Source organism: Pinus tabuliformis, chromosome 8, assembly GCF_031772625.1.
Source record: "Pinus tabuliformis cultivar Carrire ecotype Pingquan chromosome 8, CPIR1, whole genome shotgun sequence".
In the NCBI taxonomy this organism is placed as follows: domain Eukaryota; kingdom Viridiplantae; phylum Streptophyta; class Pinopsida; order Pinales; family Pinaceae; genus Pinus; species Pinus tabuliformis.
Genome location: NC_142294.1, coordinates 1,714,660,772 through 1,714,685,373, shown reverse-complemented (window position 1 = coordinate 1,714,685,373; position 24,602 = coordinate 1,714,660,772). Strand labels below are relative to the sequence as shown.

General features: G+C 39.4%; 2 pseudogenes; both read left to right on the top strand.

Annotated features, from left to right (window-relative positions):
- The first annotated feature begins 16,905 nt into the window (after window positions 1–16,905).
- LOC149242883 (flavonoid 3',5'-hydroxylase 2 pseudogene) lies at window positions 16,906–17,568 on the top strand (annotated as a pseudogene).
- LOC149242882 (ras-related protein RABD2a pseudogene) lies at window positions 17,569–18,173 on the top strand (annotated as a pseudogene).
- Window positions 18,174–24,602: the final 6,429 nt, after the last annotated feature.

The window sequence follows — 24,602 nt, the reverse complement described above, 5'->3', positions numbered from 1 at the left end:
TCAAAAGAAGAGTGTCGTAAAGTATTCCTCTTCTAGATAGTTGTTTTTACTTTTGTCATTGTACTTGATTTTGAAATTATTAGTATTTCAAGTGTCAAAAACAGTTTTTAGTTCGAAATCGAAAAGTGTCGTCTTAGTCTTCCTTTCGTTTTGAAAAGAAATTGTTAGTACTGTCGCTTTAAAAGAAAATAGTTCAGATCTGTACTTAGCTTTCTTTTTTGGCATTCACACATTAAGAAAGCAAAAAACAAATACATGTATGTGCATCTGCACTTTGACTGCTTGCCAAATTTGATTTAGGAAAAGTGCATTTAGTGTGTGCTCTATGCTCTCTGCTAAAAGAAAATCATCATCTTCTTTCCTTTGTAACTAGGATGTTCATTGCTAAAAGAACATAAACGACTGTTTATCATTTTAGATTGCATATTTAGGAATTTGACATCTACATCACGCGGTGAACCTTAAAAGACAAACTTTTAAGCAAGATCAACTCTAAAATAAACCTCAATGAACATAAAAACGCTTTGGAACCTAACGCAACACATCTAGAAGTCTAGGCTAGAGAAGTGTTCCGGCGTCGTAAACCCTAGTAACTATCATTTTCATCGAAGGTTGGGTGATTCCTCCTCTTTGATACGACAAGTGCCAGTATGGACTTATGCTCCCCGTACCATCGAGTATATATTGGGAGACCACAATAGGCTGATATCCTTTATCCTTAGGAAGCCATGTCTGCCACCCTATCGATCGTAATGCACTGAACACAGCATTCAGGAAGGTTGACTACATAAGTCCTTGGTAATTTCTCTATCATTTATCACCAAGGTGTATTTTGTAGTTTTACGATCGATTTGGTAAACCCTCTGTCTAGACCTCCAAAGCAGTCACTTTCGTTCCTTTTCGACTCCTTAAAAGAAAAGTTCAATCTGAGCACTTGTCACTTCAGGCTCATTAAAAATCGAAGGTGACTAGAGTCGCCTTTAGCGTTTTCTTGACTCTTAAAAATTGAAAAAGCAAGTTGCGTCAAAGTGTCTTTAAAATTTATTTTAATCGGAATAACATCCCTATTCCTTCGTTGATTTGATGTTGAGATAATGGAGTCTGCCAATCAAGGAATCCCCCTTGGAGGGAATCCTAGTCCTTTCTCCTCTTGGGGAGATATTGGTTCTCCATATATGGCTAAATTGTCCCTTCCAGGAATCACAATCGGCCTGTCGGTATGGCTTTTCTCAACCTCTGTCGTTAAAACATCACAATTCCTCAACAATCTAATCAGCAACCAAATGATATTGAAGTTACCCCTTCACCTTCTACTTCATTTGTTTCTTCTTCCCCTTCTTCCTCTTCACTTGGTGAAACTAGTGACACTAAAAACCAAGTAACTGAGAAGAAAAGGAAAGGGAAGGAGAAGAAGAAGAAGCCAACTAAACAAGGGAACACTAATGCATCATCTGGCGAAAATCCACACACTAAAGTTTCCAAACCAAAAACTCCATGCATAATTTGCAAGGAGAGACATTACCATTGAGATTGCCCTTGCATCCTGCGGATCTTGAGAGAATGGTCTCCCCGTTTGCACCATTCGGTGTCATCAACCCCTGATAATCAGGTTGACAGCGCACCATCAACTAGTGAAAACGAAGTCAACAGACAAAAAGGAAAACTCAGAGTTCCATGTAGGTTATGTGAAGGTGATCATACTCTTCACTGTTGTCCTTTTCTGGATGAAGCCAAAAGCATTTTGGATAACCGTCCTGCTTCAACGCAGCAACTTCCACTTGGATACAAGAAAATCTTATCAAGTCCTTCGTTAGTTGAAAACCTGATTGACATACCTCAATTGTCGATCGAATCACCTATCATTGAAAGTGAACCTTCTGAGTCCATACCGGACCAAAGTCAACTGGTCAAGATGGCAGTCGACCCAGTCTTACCTTCAGAAAATCCACCTTCAGATGATATAGTTTCCAAAGAGGATGAGAACGACACTGTTCAAATTCCTTTTTTCGATACAAAGTCTAATGAACTTGGGGGAAATCCACCCATTCCTTCACAACAGGAAGAGACCCCCCCAATTCATGAAACTTATCCGAACATTTATCCAGTACCTCCTCCGAGAAGTCTATTCGTTTTCTTTGATTGGAATCAACTAGCAAAACCTCGCCTTCCATCTAATGTACCATTCCAAATCATAGTACAAGTCTACAGAATGATCGTGTCTGACAATATCATAGATGAAGGGGCTTCAGTGAGTATCCTTTCCTCACCTGCTTGGAAAGCACTTGGTTCTCCATCACTTTTGCCTGAAAAACAAAATTTGTTAGGCTTCAACAAAGGAACCAATCGACCATTAGGGATCCTTCCAAAGTTGCCTATAACTTTGAGAAAGAAAACCGTTCATTTGAACGTGATGGTAGTCCAAGGTCCACTAGATTACAATCTACTCCTTGGATGTGATTATATATATAGCATGGAAGCCATTGTTTCCACATTCTTTCGAGTGATGTGTTTTCCACATGAAGGCAAACTGGTACAGCTTGTCGACCAGCTTTCATTTCCTGGTTCAAACACAACTATAAATCAACCATCATCCCTAAATGGTCTCTTCGCATCAAAAATGTCTCTTCAACCTTCATTCCATCCACCTAATTACAGTGAGTAGTTCGGTGAGTGTGATGAAGTTTAGGGGGCATGCACCCTAGTCTGCTTCAACAGGCGAACCCAGAGGAAAAGAGAGATTTTCTTGAAAGGTCATAATACTTGGACCAAATAACATTCCCGTATAGGTTATGTAATCAGTTTGACGCGATTATTTCCTTTGTACGATTGTGAGTGGAAGCTCACAGCATTCACCTTCGTACGTTATGTGATTGGAAGCTCACAGCAATCACCTTCGTCTATTTCGATGGACAAAGTAAAGGAAGAGTTTTTATCGGTCGACAGAAACAATCCTGCCTAACCGCAGGAACTTCCATTTGGTAACCTAGAAACTCTCCTTTTACTAAAAGACCTGGGGGCATGCAAGCCTTTTCATGCAAGTGAAAAGCAACTTTTGATTTTCTTAGTTTGTAGGTTCTCAACCCTTTAACCTCGTAGCTTAGTCGTTTCTAGCTTACATAAAAAGGTCATGAGCACATGTTATAGTAGTGATCAAGCTTATTAAAAAATAAATCTACCAAGAGACATTATCAAAAGACTAGTAAGAGCAATGTTCCCGTAAGGTTCAAGCTTGTTAAAAAATCAACCTACACTGAGCACATGTTGGCACAAGGTTCAAGCTCATTAAAAAATAAACCTGCCTTTGGTAAATAACCTTTGCGATTGCTTTGTTATCTGCCCTTTTTGAACTTTGTTTGTGTTCCTTCCATCACCTCCATTTCATTTGGCCGACCATACACTTCCATTTGATTGTTTACCCTTTTGAGAAACATCTGCAACGAGTGATTCTGATTGCCACCCTCTTCACACTGCCATGTTTTGAGAAGTTCCAAAATTACCTGGAACTAGCTGCTACCCAAAAATACCACTCGTTCCTCAAAAAACGAGTCTCTTTTAAACTCTTTTTAGACTTGTTAAATATAAAAAGATTGTCAAGCTATTGGCCTATCCAGCTCGTTAAAGTAAAGGGAATGCCATCTCTCTCATATATTTTAATCTTTTTGGACTTAAGGGATTATTAAACAAAAAGATCGAGCACTTGTCTTTGTCGGCTCGTTAAAACTATTGAAAAGTCATCCCTTTCGTATTATTTTACACTTTTTCGGACTTAAGGGATTATGCCACAAAAAAGGACTATTGGAGTCTCCTTTTGGTCCATTTTCAAACTCTCTAAACATGAAAAGGATTGAGTTATCTTTGTCGTTAAACTCATTAAAACAATAGCGACAAACTTGTCCACCCAGACAAGAACGAGTCTTACTGACACTAGGCTCGCTAAACACAAAGCGACAGGTTTGAACAAAGGGAAAATTGTAGACCAAGCATATGTTATCCTCCTCAAACTTGTCAAAAATAAAGAGGTACTGGTTAGCAATTACTGGGGAAAAATGGGAAGAAAACTTGAAGAACTATATTGGTAGCAAGTCGCTCTTAAACATGACACTTTCACTCCATCATCGTGATTGAGTTGGGTTGGGTTTTTCCGTTCACCGTCACCATTGGGCCGCCGTGCCATCCATGTGGTTAACGCTACTAGTCCATATCAGTGTCGCCAATATGTTCAAGAGAAGTCATTCAGAGAATTCATCATCCAACGAACGCCTCATCCACACTTCATTTTTCATGGCCGCCATTCCTGAACCTTATATCATCAGAGCGTTTTCACCTCCAAAAAAATCATTTGCTCCGTTTTTCGTCATAGATGTGGAATACATCAAGGCCCTCCTACGACAGGTCACTTTTTGTCAACATTAACTCATTATCCAAGAAGTTGGCTTAGAAACAACCCTTTCAGTACTTTGAAGCTTGCATGCCTCAATGGCAAGTTTCTCACTTCCGGCGACAGGTTTACATCAATGACCTTCGATCGAAAGACTTTGCGTGGTGTTCGACATCGGCTCATATATTCACACCACGTGAATTGTACTATAGTACCTTGAGGGTCATCATCATTATCGGTGATTCCTCTCATGTTTGTTAACAGCTCACATTATTGGCTGGTAATCAGACAATGTCTTTCCATGTTCGACTTCAGAACATCTTTTCACATGGATCGACTTGTACATCGGGCGAAGATTGGACGAGTTTTGAAGACCCCGAATCTAGTTTTATCCATCTAAGCTGCGATATATTCAGGAAAATAAGGACATCAATTGTACACAGAAGCTACACAGATAGTCATCTAAGTCAGGGAAGATGACTCTTCATGCGAAGAATCACCAGTCTGCAACAACAGACGATTGTCTGTCCTATGTACATGAAAATGAATTTATAAAGCTGAGCATGGGAATGCCCGCCTCAGCTAGATCATAAAAATAGTATGATGATGATGATGTGTTGTATTGTATCTTATACAGGTAACCTTCCAATTCAAATACCTCGGATCCTCATGAATAAAGCATTTCACCCGACATCAGAAGATTTACGACCTCATGCTTTAGGGGGTAGCTGTTATAGAAATATTTGGGAACTGCAATCCCAAACTCATATGTACATAAAGTAAGGGCTCCTTAAGTCCCTAAAAGTGTTGTTTCATACGCTAAAGGATCATGGTCAACTGATTACATCATTTCCCAGAAGTTCCACCTGAAAAACTACTCAGAACTGGCCAAAACTGGACCATACAAACTGCTCCATGGGCAAGGTGTGATGCATATTGACTACCTAATTGGCCAAGTGCGATGCATACTCAAATGGCCTTATGTGGGGTGCGATGAGCGAGAATAGACAAATGGCAGAGACAGTTTGCAAGGTGGATGATCATGGAATTTTCCAGAAACTTCTCCCGTGACACTTGCCTCTCTGAATTTGCCCAGGGATGAGTAAGAGATCATGAAATCTCCAAGTGGAACCAAGAACTATCAGTGGAATGACACTAATCAAAAACCCAGAGCTAACTCATACCCTTGCAAGACATCTATAAATGGATCCCTCATCTAGAGGCTGGAATTTTGTATTTTGTAAGGAAGTGTTGTTGGTTTGGTAAGAAGAAACATTGCATTGTTGGGTGATTTGCTTGTTCATGAGGTGAAGAGGGCTTCTACAACTGGGAGGATGATGCTGGATCAGACAGCTGGGTTGTAATCCTCTCTTACATTACTATTAATAAATTTCTTTGAGTTTTCCTCCATATAATCTTGTATTTGTGAATCTTATTGTTTATGAATGCAATTGTATGGTCAATGTGTTTCTGATTCTGCATTGTTTATGATGTTTTAGATAGAGATGCTTTGATAGTTTGCTATTACTTTGAATCTACAGGTACTCTTTGAAGCGGGACAAGTAGGAGAAGAGTGGCAAATTTTATCAAGGAAAGGAGAAATCAAGCTAGGATCAAAGCGAAATATCCAGGTTGGTCCTCTTTTCTTCTCTTCCATCTATCATACTTAAAGGAACTCTTGAAAAGTTTTCATTGTTTGTTTCTAAGATAGCTGCCCGTCTTAGTGGAACTAGCAGTTCGAATCGACACTAGTTTTCCCTAAAACACAATCCGAATTGTGGATCCATCCCCACCTTCCCATCGTAGGAAGGTCAACAACCATTGAAGATTATTCCGCATACATCTCCAAATGAATGATGGGCATGTTTTCCTCCTGGCTCCACCTCTGATCCAAATAGTAAATTGTTGTCCAAACATATATTTCTTTTTGACGATTTGTGACCATATGTTGCCCCAGTCATAGCCCTCCAGCCGATTTTTATGATCAATGCCAGATTAAAATTGTGAGTGTCTAAGACCCCCATCCATTGTCTATAATTGGCCTGGTGAGGGCTCTCCATTGGACAAGGTGGATTTTCTCCACTTTCATATTTCCATCCAATAACCTGCAATGTTTTGGAACACAAATTTTATCAAATTAAGGCGACCTCCCGTCGATAAACACATGTGTTTCTACCCACATAATCTTTTTTCAAACTTGTCGATCAGCCAACCCTAGACTTGAACATGACAATTGTTTGGTTTTATTCTAAAACCCAGATATACAAAGCCATGTTCAAAATGAGAGGATCCAATGTCGAAGAGACTGCAAATCTCCCTGATGATTGTCTCGTCACTATCTCCATGTATAAGATATGATTTAGATTTATTCATGACAAGACCAGAAGCCGCAGTGAGGTGTAAATAATGTTGTGGATGTAAGAACTCTGGACACCACATATCTCCACAATGGTATGATATTGTCCACTTTGGGCCTAAGCCCTCATGGATTTGCTTTTGGACTTACCCCAAAAGGCCTCATACCAATGGAGATATTTGTCCATCCTTATATACCCATGATCCTCCCCACTTCTGGTCAATGTGGGACTATTTGGTCGTATACCCAACAATCCTCCCCTCGAACAAAGGACCATCGAGCCTCCCCTCAAACGATTATCCATCCGTCCACTCTCTACCAACCAGGGTTCTCCGCTCCAATGCGTTGGAAGCACACGCCTTACATGGAAGCACCACCTGCCTCGAGAGCTTGCTCTATCCCAGGTCAACTCCTCTTCATCGTGTTGGGATCAGGACACGTCCATGAAGAATCCGGAGCACACCGCCTGTCTAACCGAGCTCATCCACGGATCCCATCGTGATATTACCGGGGCCCACCACCTTCGTTCGGCATTCCGAGGATTCATCCACTTGGCTAACTTCGGGGCATGGCTCCGATACCAATTGTAAGAACTCTGGACACCACATATCTCCACAATGGTATGATATTGTCCACTTTGGGCCTAAGCCCTCATGGATTTGCTTTTGGACTTACCCCAAAAGGCCTCATACCAATGGAGATATTTGTCCATCCTTATATACCCATGATCCTCCCCACTTCTAGTCAATGTGGGACTATTTGGTCGTATACCCAACAATGGATGTGGGTCCATTCTTCAAGATTTGATGCTCTGCCAAATAGAAGGTTATCCACAGACACCAAGTGGGTAATTGTTTTGTGGCTGGAAATGTTAATTCCCAACATACAGCAGCCCCTGTCCCTAGCTCCCCCCAGCATATGGCTCAAACAATCTATGAAAAGAAGGAAAAGCAGCGGTGACAGGGCACATCCTTGTTGCAACCCTATAAAATCCCCGAAGAACCGAGTCGGTAAACCATTGATGATGACATCAAAATTTGCAGTGCTTATGCATGCCATAATCCAACTGATATTTCGAGGGCATACCCCAATTCTATGTGACACTAGCCTTAAAAAATCTGAGTCAACACAATCAAAAGCCTTGTGCAAATCATAATTTATTAAACAAGCCTTCAATTTGTGTCTTGATTGAGTGCACGATCTCCTAGCCGATGCCGAAGGAATCCTGCATCTGTCAGCCTTCCAGAAACCCAAATTGTTCGAGAGAGATGTGTTTAGAAAAAATTGCTTTTATCTTGCAAACAATAAGTTTGAAATCATCTTCTAAACAGAACTGCACAATGAAATTGGACGATAAGCAACAAATGTTTTAGGATTCGATTTCTTCAAGATGAGGGCAATAAACGTTGCATTAAGGGCCCCTGAGATGTATCCATGAGACCTCAACTCCTCTGCTACCGCCAAGAGATCCGAGAACATCAATTCAAAGAAGTGAATGAATAACTCCACCCCCCAACCATCGGGCCCCAAACTTTTTTCTTTTGCACATCCCTTCAAAACCTCCAGAAGCTTCTCCTTCGTAACTGGACACCCCAATTTTTCATTTTCCTCCCCGTGAACATAGTTGGTAAATGTGCCAAGCACTCCATTTGGGCATTAAGGTCTGAGTCACTTTCCTTGAATAAACAGCTAAAGTGTTTGACCTCCGCCATTTCCATATCTGTTTGAGTCTCAAAATAATGTCCATCGCTGTCCCAAATGCCACGAATAACATTCGACAGTTTGCTGATATTTGCATGTAGGTGAAAAAATTTAGAGTTATTATCCCCAACAGTCACCCAGGTGGACAGACCTTTTAGTCTGATTGCCCCCTCCTGTGACAAGAGAATAACCCTCTTTTTTTCCTCCAGTCCCAAAATTTTCTTTATGTAACAGAGGGTCGGAAGGATCATTATACTAACGAAGGAAGTCCTCAATATCATGTAGGGCTTTGTTCTCTGACACTTTTCTTTCTGTAACAGAGGGTCGGAAGGATCATTATACTAACGAAGGAAGTCCACAATATCATGTAGGGCTTTGTTCTCTGACACTTTAAGATCTCTATCCCATGAAAGGAAGTCCACAATATCATGTAGGGCTTTGTTCTCTGACACTTTAAGATCTCTATCCCATTTACTGACCTCCGTTTTTAGAGAGGAAAGTTTGTCGTGTATGAAGGATGTGCAAAGCTTCCACGTGTAAGAAGGATAAATGTGAGATGCACAACAATGATGGTGTGCGTGCTCGTATAGATACCACGTATCATAACAATGATTTGACTTTGCAACCATGTTCCACGGGAAATGCTAATGGTATGATATAATCACTTATCATTGTCTTTGGTACAACTCGCTAATAATCTCTTTACAAATCACATCAACATGGAAAGCACATCCAAAAATACTTATCATCACACTTTTACTATATCTTTTAAATTTTGGACATTAAATTGAACGTAAAGGTATCAAACCTATTTTGAAGACACCGTCCTTTTTTGGGTGGAAAAGTATAAATCTTTGTACCTCACTTATTTTTGTAATTTGGGGCATCTGGATGCTGAGAAATAATGTTATTTTCAAGAATTAAAATATCAATGTGTTTTTACATTCCTCCAAGATATTGTCTCATTTCAGAGAATATTCTCCGAAACAAAGTAAGCAAAAACTATGAAGGATCTTTTTTCTTGCATCTCTCAGGAATTTTAGGGGGTATTCTTTGATAGAGCAACTCAAGAATTCAAATGTGGAGGGAGCGGAATGATTAAATTGTTAGGGAACACATCAATTCATCTCAAAATCGGTTTAAGACTCGAAACAAATACAAATTTCAAAATCGGGTTAGGACTCGAAACAAATACAAATTCCAAAAGCAGAGCTTTTGTTGTTCCTAGTCTCTGAAAAAATAAAATAACATTCAAATTTGAGAGACTTTAAATGTGTTATACACTAGTTAGTTGGCAAAGTACAACTAGAGGTTCTGAATATGGCTGATTGAAAAATCAAAATTAAGAATAAAATGGAAAATATTTTGGATATTAATTTCTTCTACATCTACAGGGAACTAAACTCCTCTATAAATATGTTATCAAAAGAAGCCCTCAATCTGGAACAGAGTTACATCTACTGTGAAGAGAGAGTTAGATATCTTTCGAGGCAGATGGGATCAAAGTAGTACAACCCATAGACCCTGATACGCAGAACTTGTGGATGACACCATGGATGGAGCGGCCTTGGATTTGGAACCTGTTGTACAACTTGGAAAACACAATTCAAAGCGCACACCAGGTGTAAATATGCTATCAAAAGAAGCCCTCAATCTGGAACCGAGTTACATCTACTGTGAAGAGAGAGTTGGAAACACAATTCAAAGCGCGCACTAGGTACCAATAAACTAGAAGAACTTTCGGTTTTTCCTTCAACTACAAGAAATTTCAGTTTTTTCTCCGGTCTTTGGAAGACAGCTTTGTTCTCTGTCTATAAATTTTAATTCTTCTTGGAAAAATCGTTTCTTTATGCAAATTAGAGACTACTATTTCTTCTAGATCATTTTCAATGTTAGTTACAGAGCACAAGAATTCCCTGTCATAATAAATTTCCAGAATATCAACATTACTCTTCTCTGTCTTAATTAAAAAATTAGCTACTTTGAAACCTTCATTAGTTAAAACCTGCATTGCTAGAAATCTGCATTCCTCTAGCAGTACTAGTCCTCTCTAGAATTGTATTTCCTCTGCAATCACCAGTAAAAGGAGAAAAATCTCATATTATAACAGACTGACATGTATTTTTTTTTTATTCAAAATTTGAATAACAAAAAGTTTTTTTTTTTTTTATCTCTGGGAAAAAAATTATATGATTAAAAGTCCCCTTTAAAAAAATAAAGATAAAGGTAAAGGTGAAGTGCAAAGTGACTTAAATATTTCACAACTGGACCTCCGCTTTGCAGGAAGGGATATTGGAGGGGTAATTGATGAAGGTGGGGTGGAATTAGGAAAGAGAAAGGGATGAGTACAAAGCTTGAATTGTAAATGAAGTTGTATATTTTATTTATATTTGAAAAAATATATATTAATATATTTTTATTAGTATATATTTTATTTATAAAAGATTATAATATTCAAAGCCAATACAATAATATTTATAGGCAAGAAGTCATTACAATAATGCTTATTAAGGCATTATAATTCATCATATCAATAGCAAAGATTTGAACTTTGGTGAGAAAGATAACAACCATTCTACCCAACCAACTTAGATAACCCCAATTGACTATCCAAAATATTTGATATTTCATAATAATTTTAATTATTAAATTATAGAATTTAAATCAAAATTACATAAATAGTGAGCATACTCCAAATTAATAAAAAAATGTGTCATTTAAAAATTAGAAATTGGGGAAATGGAAACCTAATTTTATTTATTTTGGGATAGTCTAGTTTTATTTTCACTTCTTTCTTTGAAATCCAACAAGATGGTTATTTAAAATGTGTTTTTGAACATATAAAATAAATTCAAATTTGATTTGAGCCTTGTGAACTCTTAAGTGAGTATACTTGTGGGTCTCACTTTAACCCAAGGCTTTGAGTGAGACTGATTTCTTTCCTTACTGAATTAGTTTAGTTAATTAAATTCTTGTTTTTAAAACACCTTTGTTATTAAAAAATCACATGTACAATTTTTAAAACATTTTAATCTTTAAAACATTTAAATTATACCTATTTTATTGGTTAATTGTGTAAGTTTAACCAATTTTTACTCAATTTTATACACAATCATAAAAAAAAGATCTTCATTGCTACTCGGCATACAAAAACATTGGTGAACCAGCCAAAATCCAATATTGCCATTGAACCATACATCAAAGTCTGCATAACTATTCTAAGTAACACAGAACTAACTATGATGAAATACAAGCAAAATTCCAAGCTTTGACCAGCAAATTAGGGAGAGAGAAGGCGAAGGCTCCCGGTAATTTTCCAAAGTTTAAAGTGGTGGCATGTTTCGATGATGCCGATTCAAATAAAAGTTTAAAAAATGAAAGATGAAAACATGGCAAAATGCAGAGTTTTTGGGATAGTTCAATTAGTTATTTATGTAAATGACGAGATTTAAGCTAAATTCCCTGATTAGCCCATGAATTGATCCCAAAGTATAATGGTCGCGGGCCTAATTGCCAACTCAAATGACAAAAAAAATATGATAAACTCCTGAAAATGAAAAACAGAGGTAACAATCACCCGAGGTAACCAAAGAAACATCAGATATATGTTTATGTTACTCAGTTTACAAAGGGAAATAGAACCTTCAAAGAAGCGGCACTTGGCAATCAGGTTTGAACTAGACAAAGATGCTAAGAAGAGCGCTGAAGAAAGGTCCCAATAATTCTCAGGGTGTACATTGCTTGCAGATTTCAATACTACTGATTCATTCTATTACTCCCTAGTCCTACCATTACTCACATCCTTAGTTGAACAAAAACAGCTTTTACACCCTGATGTTAAAACAAACTTACAGTCTGTAGGACCTCATTAGCTATTCAACCAAGAATATCAGGAATGAATCACGCTCCCTAGTCGGCACAATTAGAGGATAGCTAGAGCTATATGTACTGGAGTTCCCGTTTAAGGCTTTATCGCCTACCTTTTTATCCCTGGAGTGAATAGTTTGGCCTTGAATGTTGAGCAGGGTATTTTTGAAACTTCTGCTTCTTCAAAGTGGCTTTACCAACTTACCAATATAGTTAAAGCGTGAGAGCCCATTGGCTTAAAAGTCTCCCGGGAACCGATTGCCTTAACATCTCAACAGATTCCGAAATTCAGATCCGAAGCCTAAATGAGAGGACATAAATCCTTCAACAAAGCATGCGAAGTCTGGAAGAATTGGATCCAGATCGCCGTTTCGCCGCTACCTGCGGGATTCAGATCCAGGTATTTAATGCTTCCCATCAGCATTAAATATGGGTAGCCATTTTCGCTTTTAATTATTAAACTGCAAAGTTTGAATTCAACATTTATTCAATTGCAAACTTTGGATTCAACATTTTATCATGGTGATGGAGAAGGAATTTTGAAATATCATCCTTCCCATTCAATGGCTTCCCCATCATCATTAAATATGGGTAATCATTTTCCTTTTAAGGGGTTTAGGTCATCCATACGTGGACTCCACGTCGTGAACTTAGATTGCAGGTCCCCTTCCACGCATCCCATTAGATGAGATGAAGCTTCCGTTATCACCCATATGGACAGTTAACCTGTCATACAAAATCAGATCTGTCAACTCCCACACAACACACAAATTTCTTTAACTTATATATAAACTGTAAATCTTAAATTGCCGCATCAATATTCCGAGTCTGTTTCTGTTAACAACAATGGCAGAAGCAGACTGAATAAAAGACAAAATTGGACTAAAATTGGGGGAAGATCAGCATTCTAATAAATGGTATGAAGGCTAAGCTCAGTTGTAAAAATGTGTGTTCTATCAGATATTTTTATCTTAGTAGTAGACACTTCATCATATGTTTTGTTTAGGGCCATAGCACTGGTATCAGTAGCATTAATTCATACATTGAGGGCCTTTGGAAAAATATTTTTTGTCGTTCTGAACAATATAATGCAGGGGGTTACCATAATTTTGGACTACATCATTGAGTATGTCACAGATTTGATTGCAACCTCAGCATTTCGGTGTATCATGTTGATTCAGAATGCATTCATTGCTTTAGTGGGCTTTTTGGGTGATGTATTTTATGATTTTTTGGTTTACTTGCATACTGCCCTCCATACATTTGCAGACCTTGTTTGGGCATTCATCTGGAAAGTCATTCAGATGTTGGGTCTCTCACTGTTGACCATATGGAAGAATTTTGTGGATGCAGTAGCCTCTTTTATAAATAATTTATAAGGCTAAGGAAATAATTGATTTTGAGCTGAAGCTCATCTATGATATTGACTGGGGAGGTGAAGGTCTGCACCAGAGACTTCGGGTTTTTTTATAATGTATCACAGGCGTTGGATTCAAACTGAGGTTCATATAGATGGACAAGATAAATTGATTTTCGGTTGGAGCTCAAATGTAAGTGCATGGGTTGGTAGGTCTGATCCAGCCATTTATAATAAAAAAATTATCGTATCACAGGGAATTTGATTGGAGAGGGGCTTTGGATTCAAACTGACGTTCATAATTACGGATAATAAATTGATGTGGGCTAGAGTTCAAATATAATTCATGGCTTGGGATTTCTGCACTAGCCACTTAAGTTTTTTTCTGTATTGTATCTCAGGAAATTTGATTGAAGAGAGACCGTTGGTTCAAACTGAGGTTCATCATGGAAAAGATAAATTCATTTTGACTTGAAGCATAATTATAACTGCATGGCTGGGACGGCTATACCTGCTTCAGAAGCAGAGACCTCAAGATGTGGAGGATAATAAATAGCATAGTGTAGCTAATGGATAATGATAATAGTAGAATATATTATTAAAACGAAATAGGAAAATATAATCAAAATTAACCATTACCTCATCATGTATCCAGCAAGTATATAAGAAGAAAGCTGCTCTATGTAAAACATATGCTTGAATATGTGAATACAAGTTTTGTTTCGTTAACTTTCTATATCATGTATCCAGCAAGTATATAAGAAGAAAGCTGCTCTATGTAAAACATATGCTTGAATATGTGAATACAAGTTTTGTTTCGTTAACTTTCTATCTCATTCTGTATCAATTGGTATTAAAGCTTGTGTTCCTGGTTTCTGCAGCCAAGGAAAGGAAGGGAGTTGGAGACCAATCCTCTCCATATCTGGTTTCCAAAGAAAAGGATCCAATGGAGAACAGCTCTAGTAAGGCAGTCTAATTGTCTCCTCAGCTACAGGCTTCCACATCCTTGATCTAATAAGGGTCCATCTCCTCAAACAACAAGAAGCAAATACTTATATATATGAGGTTAACTCTCCATATTAAGAAAAAAAATTCTTCTTATCTAGTGTGTGCAGACGACTTTAGTAACTTCAAAAGCATTTTTTTGGCAACCTACGATATTTTTATCAGAGCATGTTCACTCAACCACTCTCTCCTCTACTGCCTATTTTGTTGTAGCAATTTTATCTTTCTCTGCACGCTTCTCTTCAATTTCAATTTCCTTAGCTGTAAGCATACTTTTGGCTTTCCAATGGGATCAATTACCTGACAAATTCACCAGAGGTACTTTGACATATATCAAATGCTTATGAACTCTGCACTCCAGATACCTGAACATTTTTGTTTTGCAGCTCTGTGACCATCATGGTTCCTTGTCTTGGAAAAGATGCAGGATTTCACACATGATCACTTCTTGGTTATCAGCTTTCAGTCCAAACATTTCTTTAGGTATTATGATCTCTAAATCATGTTGTCCAACCTCATCCACGCTGCCATATAGGATCCAACACTAATGCATCCCTTTCTGCATATGGAGAAGGGACATTCACACCTATTTCTTAGACGGCTACTTTCCCACCACTGCCACAAACATTTCCAGCAACCACTATAATCACTTCTTTGAATTCAGTGCCTTGGCCTCCCATCTTGCACATTGAACTGTCAAAATACATACCACCTCATCGTCATTCGAAGCCCAAATATAATGTGAGAGAAAACAATGAGGAAGAGATCAAAACACCACTACACGCTCCAACTACAGAAAGAGGATACCATGGAGAATAAAGTTAAAAGACTGAGATTTGCAAATTTTTGTCTGCAGGAAAAGGTTGACGAGATGCAGAAATCATTGGAATGTCTTTCCTTAGAGCGCCAACAGTGGACAACTTAGATGGTTGCAGTCCAAATTAAGATGCAGCAGCTAGAGAAAAATGTTTACAGTTCACTCTAACCTTGAGCAAGATGTTGCTATGGCTGCTACACCAGAAGTTTCAAAGCAACGGCTGCACTGGGGCTTTGCAAAGGTGCCAGTTGAAAAGATAGCTCCAAATGCCTACACCATTCATTGAGAAAGTGATTCATCAAGACATCAAAGTGCTGGAAATGTTAATTTATTTGCTCCACTGTTGTTTGCGCAGTAAGTGACATCCGGCTTCACTTTGGCCAGTATAGTTGCTAAAGTTTGATCTAGTTGAAGTTGGAAATAATTAATTCCTACTTGTCTATGGTTGTAATTTTCTAATTGAGGAGTTTGTTCCTACATAATAGGAATAAGCTAGAATATAGTTTCTCCTAGTTTAGTGTGTGGTTGAGAGAATCTCTCAACCACACTACTGTACGTCTAAGATAGCATTCCTATCTTAAGACTATTGATTGTATAAATATGTGTGTAATTTCCTCATTCAATAATTAATAGAATATATTGACTGTCTGTAATTTTATCTTGGTATCAGAGCCTGTGAGGGCCTGGCCCCTCCTGGGCTTGGCCCCTCCTGGGCTGAGAAAAATAATTGAGTGTATAATTTCATTATTTGTTTGTCCATCGAAAGTTGTGTGGTAATGAGCGAAGGGGGCAGATCGCTGCGAGCTTGCGTGAAGAAAAGTTTTGGGCTTAGCAGGTTAGCAGCCATCGGATCGAACCACATGTCGGTCTGCACAGGAGGCTCGTGAATTCGGTGAGGTTAACTCATTGAAACCTGCATTAGTGGTGGAAGCGCAACTATGGACCAGAGGTTGATGTGTGGAGTCCAGGGGTCATTCTGTTATGCCGTTTGGGAAGTGGACAACCTTCATTTGATGAGATGCTGCTGATTATTTGTCTTTGCATGAGGGCTGCGTGGAGTTGATTGGTGGCCGTGGCAGGATCGAACCACGGAAGGATCGATTGAGGCCGCAATTTTTATTTTGTGGGGCACAAAGAGGGCTTGGCTGGAAGGATCCCCATCGAAATTGGGTTACATGTTATCTGCAAGAGCCTTAACTATCATTTGGGGTGACGACGAACGATATTGGCATTTTGTTCCTGGAGACGGACACGACTCCAGATTCGAGGTGCTTGCGGAATTAACAGTGGTTCCGTTGTCTATCTCAAACTGGGGACGTCCGACATGGTGGTGGCCTCCACGCCAGGACATGGTGTGGGCAGCATATGGAGGACGGTGGAAGATGGAGCGCAAGGTGTGCAACATGCACATGCTGGGAGGAAAGGCGTTGGAGGATTGGCAGCCTGTAAGAGACGCGGAGATGGGCTTCATGCTCCGGAATATTCTCAGTCACTCGCAGCGCGGAGAGACGGTGAATGTGCCGGACCTCCTGAACATCTGCGCCGCCAACATGATCGGGCAGATCATTCTGAGCAAACGGGTGTTCAAGACGGAAGGGGACGAGGCCAACGAGTTCAAGGACATGGTGGTGGAACTCATGACCTCCGCTGGATACTTCAATATCGGAGACTTCATTCCATCGGTGGCGTGGATGGACTTGCAGGGCATCCAGCGGGGTATGAAGAAGCTCCACAAGAAATGGGACGCACTCATACAGAGGATGATAGAGGAACACCAGTCCACGGCCAAGCAACGAGCGTCTAACCCCGATTTCCTAGACGTTGTGATGTCTCAGAGAGACAACTGCGATGGCCAAGGCGGGAGGTTCTCCGATGTTCATATTAAAGCTCTACTGCTGAATTTATTCACAGCAGGAACCGACACGTCCAGCAGCGTGATTAAATGGACATTGGCGGAAGTAATCAACAACCCCAAGTTACTGAAGCGGGTGCATCAGGAGATGGACACGGTGATCGGGCGTGAGAGGAGACTGAAGGAGTCGGACCTTGTGAACCTGCCCTACTTTGTTGCCGTCTGCCCTACTTGAATAGTGCCAAAATCCTTTGAAACTTAATAATAATGCTTTGACTCTCGCTCTTGATTATTTCTTTATATTTGGATTTCAGAGGGCGGAAAGTTCGTACTCGAGTCTGCAAATCATTTCATTTCGTCAGCCATTTCCAGATCTGTGTACAGCTGAAGAGTGGCTTCAACATGACTACGGAATACGACTACTTGTTCAAGCTTTTGCTGATTGGTGATTCTGGGGTTGGAAAGTCATGTTTGCTACTGCGGTTTGCGGATGATTCATACGTGGACAATTACATCAGCACCATTGGTGTAGATTTTAAAATCAGAACAATTGAGTTGGATGGCAAGGCAATCAAGCTTCAAATTTGGGATACTGCAGGACAGGAGCGATTCAGGACCATAACAAGCAGCTATTACCGTGGAGCTCACGGAATCATTATTGTTTATGATGTGACAGATATGGACAGTTTCAATAATGTCAAGCAATGGCTTAGTGAGATTGATAAATATGCAAGTGACAATGTGAGCAAACTTCTAGTAGGAAACAAATGTGACTTGGCAGAGAAACGAGCTGTTGATCAGCAAATGGCAAAGTCCTTTGCAGATGAACTGATGTTATGAAACCAGCTCAAGAAAAGATAGAAAAGATAGATCAACGCCTTAGAATTCAGCCTCTTCGAGGGGGCAACCTCCTTTACATTACATAAATGAACAATTCTTGGATGATACAAATGACAAAACCTCCTTTCTATATATAGGAGTCTAAGGAGTCACAATATAATCCAGCCGACCTAACAATAATAATATAAAGCCACAAAAATAACAATAGAGGGATTCTATGGGGCACAGTAATAACAATATGGGGGTAATAGGGGCACAACAATATAAATAAGGGGTATAACTACAATAGTAATGGGGTAATCACTAGTATTATAGGGACCCAACATGCCCCTCTCCTTCAAAAAAGTGTTGTCCTCAACGCTTGAGTAGTTCTGGATACTTCTGCATAAAATTCTCATCCTCCCATGTGGAATCTTCAGCGGATAAGTTCTTCCACTTGATAAGATACTCTGAAATTGATCGATTTCGTAGCTGTCGAGTTCTTGTTTCTGTGACTGCTTCCGGTTCCAATATAATTTTTCCTTCCTCGTCAAGTTCTGGCAATATTGTTTGAACTGGGAGCTTGTCGCCTATAACCTTCTTTAAACATGAAACATGGAAAACTGGGTGCAATCGAGAAGCTGCAGGAAGCTCCAATTTGTATGCCATAGTACCAATCTTTTGCAACACCTTGTACGGACCATAATACTTTGGTGATAATTTATTATCCTTCTTAGCTTGCTTTAGGGACATTTGCTTATATGGTTGTAGCCGTAGGAATACCCAATCACCTACATCAAAACTTCTTTCACTGCGATGTTGATCTGCCTGTTGTTTCATTCTATTTTGTGCCAACACGAGGTTATCCTTTAAGAGTTGGAGGACTTGTTGTTGATGTTCGATGTGATGTTCCACTGCCTGAACCTTAGAATTTTCTCTTAAATATGATGTGATGGATGGTGGTTGATACCCATAAAGTGCCATAAATGGGGTCATTTTTGTTGCTGTATGGAAGGAAGTGTTATACCACCATTCAGCCAGAGGCAACCATTTGACCCATTGTGTCTGTTTATCAGATACAAAGCAACGAAGATATCCTTCCAAACATTTGTTTACTATCTCAGTTTGCCCATCAGATTGAGGATGATAAGATGAGCTATGAGCTAACTGAGTACCAAGACAAGAAAATAATTCTGTCCAAAAATTTCCAGTGAAAATGGGATCTCTGTCACTTACAATAATCTTTGGGTTTCCATGTAGCTTTTGAATTGTTTCCATAAATGCAGTAGAAACTGTACTGGCTTTAAATGGATGTGATAATGCACAAAAGTGTGCATACTTGGTAAGTCTGTCAACTACCACCATGATGACACTCTTTCCCTCAGACTTGGGTAAACCTGTGATAAAATCCATTGAAACCTCCTCCCAACGTTGGCTTGGAATGGATAAAGGTTGTAATAGACCCGGTGTCTTAATTGTTTCAACTTTATTTTGTTGGCAAACCAAACATTCCGCCACAAACTTTTGAATATCTGATTTAAGGCCATCCCAAAAAAATTCCTTCTTAACCCTGTGGTAAGTTTTTAAAAATCCTGAGTGCCCTCCTAAGGGAGAAGTGTGCAATTCCATAAGAATCTTTTGTTTTAGCTGGGAATTCTTACAGAGGTATAAGCGATCTTTGTACCATAACGAATCATTTTTCCAGCTAAATGTATCAGAAGTACTGGAATCTTGTTGTAGCTTTCGAATAAGTGCCCACACTTCTTCGTCATTCTTCCATTCCTCCCTTGCTTCGTTTATCCAATCTGGTTGGATAATAGAAATGGCACACAACAATGCTTCCACATCCTCATCCTTTCTTGAGAGTGCATCTGCCACCACATTTTGCTTCCCTTTTTTGTAGATGATTTCAAAGTCATAACCCAACATCTTTGTGACCCACTTTTGTTGCTCTTCAGAGGATAATCTTTGTTCTAAAAAGTATTTAAGGCTATCATGATCCGTTTTTACCTTGAAGTGTCTTCCCATTAGGTAGGGTCGCCATTTCTTAAGTGCATGGAGTATTGCCAACATTTCCTTCTCATAAATAGCTTTGCTTAAAAACTTTCCCTTGATTGGACGACTTTCAAAAGCAATGGGTCTTTCATCTTGCATTAGAACAGCACCAATTCCATTTCCTGAAGCATCACATTCCACAATAAAGGTTTTTGTGAAGTCCGGTGTAGCTAAGACCGGTGCTTGGCACATTGCCTCTTTAAGATGTTTAAAGGCCTTTGTTGCTTCCGGAGTCCATGAAAATGAATCTTTCTTCAATAATGTTGTTAGAGGTGCTGCTATTCTCCCATAATTCTTAACAAACTTGCGATAATACCCTGTCAACCCAAGAAATCCTCGCAGATGCTTTATGGATGTGGGGATTTTCCATTCCTTAATGGCTTTAATTTTGCTAGGGTCTACCTTAACTCCTTCATGAGATACAATATGACCCAAATATTCCACCTCCTGGACTCCAAAGAAACATTTGGATCTTTTTGCATATAATTGTTTCTCCTCCAATAGTTGTAGCACCTTGTCAACATGTTCAACATGATCCTTCCAAGACTTGCTGTAGATTAGTATATCATCAAAAAATACTAACACAAATTTTCTAAGGAATGGTTTGAAAATTGAATTCATCAAACCTTGAAATGTTGAAGGTGCATTGGTAAGGCCAAAAGGCATGACCAAAAATTCATAATGACCCTCATGAGTTCTAAATGCCGTTTTCGGAATGTCTTCAATCTTCATTCTGATTTGATGATATCCCGAACGAAGATCCAACTTGGTGAAGTAAATTGATCCATGCAATTCATCCAGTAATTCATCAATGACAGGAATGGGGAACTTATCTTTAATAGTGAGCTTGTTGAGCTCCCTATAATCTGGACACATGCGCCATGATCCATCCTTCTTGTGCACCAATACTACTGGAGCTGAGAAAGAACTTTGACTCGGTTGAATTATACCAGCCTCTAGCATTTCTGCAACCATACGTTCAATTTCACTTTTTTGGACATAGGGATATCTGTACGGCTGATGTTTGGAGGAACACTTCCTGGAATCAGATGAATAGCATGATCATGATCACGCATAGGTGGGAGACCTTTGGGAGTCTCAAATACCTTGGAATGATTGTCCAGGACTTTTTGGAGATCTGGAGAAATAGATGATTCCAATGTGGAAACATCTAGCGAACATAATTGTGCAATTACACCTCTTTGCTCCTTTTTTAGAAGCTTTGTCATGCCATTAGAGCTGATTATCTTTCCTGGTTTCCCTGCAATACCCCTTAATTCAACTTCCTTTCCTTCCACAGAAAATTTCATGAAAAGTTCTTGAAAATTAAAAGCTATTGTACCCAAGGATTGTAGCCATTGGACTCCTAGTACAACATCAGCACCTCCCATTGGAATGGAAAGCATTGGGCTAGTCAATACATATTCTCCCATGGATAGCTTGATATTATGGCACTTTCCAGAACAATTTATTGTTCCTCCATTTGCAATCATCACTTGACACTCTGGTGCTGGATATAGGAAGCAATTCAATTCTTTTGCTACCCTACAATGAATAAAATTGTGGGTGCTTCCTGAATCAATCAACACTATTACCTTTTTCTTCTTGATTTGTCCTTCTATCTTGATGGTTTGAGGAGTGGTAATTCCCGCCAATGCATTACAAGATATGGTCGGATTTATTTGTTCTTCATCTAGGCTTTGTTCCTGGAATATATCCTCTTCTTTTGACCTTTCTTGCTCCTTTTCTTCTTCCTCTTCACAATCTATGTAGAATAATTTCTTCTCAGCACACTTATGACCTTTTGTGTATTTGCTATCACAATTGTAACAAAGCCCTTTTGCTCTTTTTTCTTCCAATTGTTGTGGTGTCAACCTTGTAGGTTGTGGAAGACTATGGGCAACAACACTTCCATCTTTATAGTTGTGAATGGTATGCTTCCTAGTTGCCATAATTTTGCTTTCCATTTTTCTTGCTAACCTGAATGCCTTCTCTAATGAATCAGGTTCCCAAAGGCGCACATCATGTTGGATATTATCCTTTAAAGACCCTATGAACACATCAATCCTATGCTCCTCTGGAATATCTTTTACCCTTATGTTCAATTTTTGGAACTCCTCAATGTGCTCCATTATTGAACCCTTTTGTTTGAGACTTATCAATTGGCTAAAAAAAGTGTTGCTTTTTGTATCCTCATAATGTGCTATCAATTCTTCCGTAAAAATTGCCCAAGTGATAAATTGTTTACGAGAACAAAGCCATTGATACCATACAAACTGATTTGGTTCCAAATATAAAGTTGCCATACGTACCTTTTGTGTGTTTTGCACATTATTGAGATCGAAGAATTGCTCCATCTGTAATATCCATGTGGCGGGATCCTTGCCATCAAACTTCCTCATATCGATTTTTGGAATATGGTGATTCTTCGATCCAACATTAGCGTCTATGGAATCATGATTAACATTTCTTTTGTTCTCATCATGAGTTTCCTTTACTACCTTTTCACCATTAGTGACCCTTTCTTGTAGCAACTTCTTCAATTCTTCCATCGAATCCTCCATCTTAGCTTCCATGCCCTTTATCTTTGATTCCACGCCATTTATCTTAGATTCCATGCCACTTATCTTAGCTTCTGTTAGCTTTTGTGAGCGTGACATTTGTTGCACTTGTTCTTGTAATTTTGATATATCATGTAGCATTTCTTCCTCTTCTTCATGAGTCATGCTAGAGCTTTCAGGTTCCTTACTAGGTGTTTGCATTTTCTTTCCTCGGGGCATCAGTTACCGATAATAATGCTTTACTATGCCCTTTGAATTCCGTTAAACCAAGCTTACACAAAAATTAAAAAAAAAAACTACACACCTTTTTTCACTTTATAGAAGCCTGATATTGAATCTGATGTATCTCTGTAATTTTGGATCATCCAGTTCTGAAATTGCTACCTGTAGTAGCCTTCTGCGTCCTCTTTCCAATGCCACAAGTCTGAGCCAATTGGATTCTCCAAGGAAGAGTTATGTGAAATCTCCCACAGTGACTTGCTTTTAGACTAGTTCAGTAGAGCGAACTTGTACGACGTGCCACGAGTCACTGTTTCAACCTTTGAATCTGAAACACACACAAAAGAAACTACAGTCCGTCCTCTTTCTGTACCTTCTTACAAAATTTCAATCCGATCCTCAGAGAGAAAGTTATGACGATTTTCTCCAGGTCACCTGTTTTGAATGTAATTCAGGAGTCTGCAAAAAGACCAACTTCCTCAGATCATATCTCCGCAAATATCGCGCGAAAAGCTCTGAAATTTGGACCCAAGGTTCAACGCGATTTCTTCTCAAATGGGTTTTTTTTGCGACTTCTGAAACGTCACAGAAAAAAAGTTATAGCGAAAATGCCACGATGACCTGTTTGGAGCAGCAAAACCCTAGAATCCAAAGCTCTGATACCAAATGTTATGAAACCAGCTCAAGAAAAGATAGAAAAGATAGATCAACGCCTTAGAATTCAGCCTCTTCGAGGGGGCAACCTCCTTTACATTACATAAATGAACAATTCTTGGATGATACAAATGACAAAACCTCCTTTCTATATATAGGAGTCTAAGGAGTCACAATATAATCCAGCCGACCTAACAATAATAATATAAAGCCACAAAAATAAAAATAGAGGGATTCTATGGGGCACAGTAATAACAATATGGGGGTAATAGGGGCACAACAATATAAATAAGGGGTATAACTACAATAGTAATGGGGTAATCACTAGTATTATAGGGACCCAACAACTGAGGATTCCATTTCTAGAAACAAGTGCGAAAGATGCGTCTAATGTAGAACAAGCATTTCTTACCATGGAGACTCTGAGTGGAGCCGGCGGCGTGGAAGTCGAAATCTGAGTGGATTTGCAGCAGTGGGAGCTCGAGATTCTGCGTTCTGGTCGAGTTGTATGCGTCGTGGTGCCGATATTGCAGCGTGGCTGAGGAGGATCGATCAGTGATCGGTGCCAGCTATCTGAAGTCTGCAGGGTGGTGCTGCTCATGAGGAGCTGTGTAATGTCGGAGGTCTACAATTGTAGCAGTCTCGTGCAGAGTTGCAGACACGTCGTGGTGGCCGTGTTGAGCTGCTGACCTGTGCGAGTTTCCCCTTCATCTCTTGTGCCTACCAATCCAGAGAGGAGACGGTGCAAATCTATGTGCTGAAGACTCTGATGGTGGTATTGCATTGCATAAGGCTGTTTTTTCAAGGATCTTCCTGCCACACCTTCAAGTTGAGAAGCGCAGGGGACGGTCTTGGAGAGATTGGCTCTCTGTGGCAGTGAGACGATCGGGGATACAGAGATCTCTTGTATCGCTGTGAAATGTCTTTCTTTGAAGAAGCTGTGCATCAAGGGTTGTCCAGT